Raw genomic sequence first — 4277 nt, 5'->3', positions numbered from 1 at the left:
ATATATTCGTCTACTTGCCAAAGACATTGTCTTAATTGGGATTGCTAAATATTCTTTGTTTTTTTTTTTTCAGAAGTGTTTGGCTATTTGTTTGGTTATTTCAGGTACTTTTCATCTTTTGTTTTTTTTTGAGATGGAGTTTCACTCTTGTTGTCAGGCTTGAGTGCAGTGGCGCGATCTCGGCTCACCGCAACCTCTGCCTCCCGGGTTCAAGAGATTCTCCTGCCTCAGCATCCCGAGTAGCTGGGATTACAGGCATACACCATTGTGTCTAGCTAATTAGAAAAAAAAATTATGTGGAGATGGGGACTTGCTATATTGCCCAGGCTGGTCTTGAATTCCTTGCCTTGAGCAATCCTGTCACTCTGGCCTCCCGGAGTGTTGGGATTATGGGCGTGAATCACTGCACCTGGCCTCATGGTCTCTTGATTACTGTAATTTTCTAGGAATTTTTGTAATCAGGAAGTATGAGTCCTCCAACTTTGGTTCTTTTTCAAGGTTGTTTGGATATTAAATGTCCCTAGACATTTCAAATGAATTTTAGAATGGGTCTTTGTATTTCTATATAAAAGGCTGTTTGGATTTTGAGAGGGACTACCCCTGTAGATAGATTTGGTTAGTATTCTCATCTGAACAATAGTAAGTCTTGGAATTCATAAACATGTGATGTCTTTCCATTTATTTATGTCTTTTCAAATTTGTTTCAGCAACATTTTGTTTTCAGTGTACAGGTTATTGGCCTCTGAAATTTAAGTATTTTACTCTTTTTGATACCTTTTTAATTTTTATTGTTAGCTCTTTTTCAGATTGTTCATTGTTAATTCATAGAAATGCAACTGATGTTTGTGTGTTGATTTTGAATTCTGTGATGTTGCTGAATTCATTTTTGGGCTCTAGTATTTTATTTTTGCCTTGTGGAGTCTTGAGGGTTTTCTCTATATAGGATCATGTAATCGGTACATACAAATAATTTTATACTTCCTTTCCAAATTGGATGTCTTTGGCTTGTTTTTCTTAATTTATTTCCCTTGCAACTCCCAATACTGTATTGAATAAAGTGGTAAAAGTGGAAATTCTTGTCTTTTTCATGATATTAGGGGTAAAGCTTTCAGTTTTTCACCATTGACCAGGTTACCTGTAGGGTTTTCATATATACCTTTATCCTATTAGGGAAGTTTTCTTACATTCCTGGTTTGAGTATATTTTATTTAAAATCAAGACGGTATTCAATTTTGTCAAATTATCTTTTTGCACCAATTGAGATGATAAATGTGTTTTTTCTTGGTTTCATAAATGGTGCATTACTACATTGCTACACGTTGAAACATCTTTGCCTTATAGGAACACATCCTCCATTTATAATCCTTTTCATAATCCTGCTGAATTCAGTTTGCTGGTATATTGTTAATGATTTATGTTTCAATATTCATAAAGGATATTTGTCTGTAGCTTCTTACAGTGTCTTTGGCACTGCTTTCCTTTTTTTTTCTTTTTCGAGACAGTATTGCTCTGTCGCCCAGGCTGGAGTGCAGTGGCATGATCTTGGCTCACTGCAACCTCCAGCCTCCCAGGTTCAAGCAATTCTCCTGCTGCAGCCTCCCAAATAGCTGGGACTACAGGGGCGTGCCACTACACCCTGCTAATTTTTGTATTTTTAGTAGAGATGGGGTTTCACCGTGTTGGTCAGGCTGGTCTCGGACTCCTGACCTTGTGATCCACCCGCCTCAGCCTCCCAAAGTGCTGGGATTACAGGCGTGCGCCACCACGCCTGGCCCATCTTTGGCACTTTCATATCAAAGTGAGGCTGGCCACATGAATGAAATGAATAGAAAATGTTCCCTCTTTTTCAATTTTATCTTTTCCAAAAACTAAGTTTTGGTATCACTAATATTCTCTATTGTTTTTCTGTTCTCTATTTCATTTATCTCTGCTCTAATCTTTATTACTTACCTCTCTGTACTACCCTTTAAAAAAAAAAGGGAGATGAAGTCTTGCTGTGTTGCCCAGGCTAACGTGCAGTGGCTATTCACAGATGCAGTCATGGCGCACTACAGCCTGGAACTCTTGGGCTCAAGTGATTTTCCTGCTTCAGCCTTCTGAGTAGCTGGGACTATAGGCATATACCACCGTACCCAGCTTTTCCACTACCTTTAAAAAAAAAAAGCTTACTCTTCTTTTTCTAGTCCTGTAAGTTATACAGTTAGATTATTTATTGGAGGTCTTTATTCATTTGCAATGAAGGCATTCTCACTATAAAATTTTCTCTTGGCACTGCCATTGCTGCATCTCAAAAGTTTTGGTGTGTTTGGTTTCTCTTTTCATTGGTCTCCAGGTATTTTCTATTTTCTCTTGTGATTTCTTATTTGACCCATTGGTTGTTGAAGAGTGAATTGTTTACTTTCTGCATATTTGTGAATTTGCCTTCGAATATTGACTTCTAGTTTTATTTTAGTGTGTTAGGAAAAAGATACCTTTTATGATTTCAGGTTTTTAAATCGTATGAAGATTTGTGTCTTAATTATGGTCTGTGCTGGAGCATGTTCCTTGTGCACTTCAGCAGAATGTGTATTCTGCTGTTACTATGTAGAGTAGTTGTTTCCTTGTGTTGTTCAAGTTCTTTATTTTCTTATGGATCTTATGTCTGATTGTTCTATTCATTTTTGAAATTGGAGTAGGAAGTCTCAAACTCTTATTGTAGAACTGACATTTCCTTTTCTTTCTTTTTTTTTAGACAGAGTCTTGCTCTGTCACCAGGCTGGAATATAGTGGCATGATCTTGGCTCACTGCAACCTCCGCCTCCTGGGTTTAAGTGATTCTCATGCCTCAGCCTCCCGAGTAGCTGGTATTACAGGCATGTGCCACCACACCCAGCTAATTTTTGTATTTTTAGTAGAGACAGGGTTTCACCATGTTGGCCAGGCTGGTCTCGAACTCCCGACCTCAGGTGATCCGCCTGCCTTGACCTCCCAAAGTGCTGGGATTACAGGCGTGTGCCACTGCACCTGGCCTTCCTTTTCAATTTTTAAAATGTTTGCTTCATCTATTTCGGGACTCTGTTACTTAGTGCAATTATATTTATAACTTATATATTCTGTATGATTCGAGCCTTTTATAGTGTTCTTCTTTGTGTCCTTTTAACAGTTTTTGACTTAGTCTATTTTATATGACAATTGTATAGCCACCCCTGTTCTCTTTAGGTTACTATTTGCATGGAATATCTTTTTCATTCTCTTTCAACTGACTTGGGTATTGAGATCTACAATGAATGTGCTGTAGACAGGATACAATTTGATCGTATTTTAAAAATTTATTCTCCCTACCTCTTTTTGTTTGGCAAGTTTATTCCATTTCCATTTAATGTAATTACTGATAACGAAGGCATTATGTCTGCCATTGTACTATTTGTGTTCTGTATGACTAATAGCTTTGTTTTTCATAAAAATATGAGGAATTCCTTATGTTTTCAAAATCAATGTCTAGTTTCTTGGCTTTTGATTGGAAACGTTAATTTATTAACACTTAAAGTCTTAAAGGAGGGAGCATATCCACACTCTGCAGAGGGGACAGGAGGGCAAGTGGAATGAACCACCTTGCCCAGCTAATTTTTGTATTTTTAGTAGAGACGGGGTTTCACCATATTGGCCAGGCCGGTCTCGGACACCTGACCTCAGGTGATCCATTTGCATCAGCCTCCCAAAGTGCTGGGATTACAGGCCTGAGCCACCGCGCTCAGCTTCCGGGGGCCCGTTTCCACCGTCTGGCACCCATGGTTGGGAATATGTTTAACCTCCTGAATTGGGGTTTTCCTGCTGAACTGCGTCTGAAAAACTGCTTCTCGGAGCTAGCTCATGGTTTTGTTTTTCCTCTCTATTGATTCCTTTATAGAATATTGCTGCCATATAAGTCCAGCTTTTCCATGAATTTAACAGTTTTATCCTGTTGTTGATGTGTTTTTATTTTCTTGAAAATAAGCAGATTGGGATGGAAGCGGTGGCTCATGCCTGTAATCCCAGCACTTTGGGAGGCCGAGGTGCGCAGATCACGAGCTCAGGAGATCCAGACCATCCTGGCTAACAAGGTGAAACCCCGTCTTTACTACAAATACAAAAGATTAGCCGGGCGTGGTGGTGGACGCCTATAGTCCCAGCTACTCGGGAGGCTGAGGCCGGAGAATGGCGTGAACCCAGGAGGCGGAGCTTGCAGTGAGCCTAGAATGAGCCACTGCACTCCAGCCTGGGTGACAGAGCAAGACTCTGTCTCAAAAAAAAAAAAAAAA

Source organism: Piliocolobus tephrosceles, chromosome 21, assembly GCF_002776525.5.
Source record: "Piliocolobus tephrosceles isolate RC106 chromosome 21, ASM277652v3, whole genome shotgun sequence".
Classification (NCBI taxonomy): Eukaryota; Metazoa; Chordata; class Mammalia; order Primates; family Cercopithecidae; genus Piliocolobus; species Piliocolobus tephrosceles.
Note: the sequence above shows the minus strand (reverse complement) of the source record.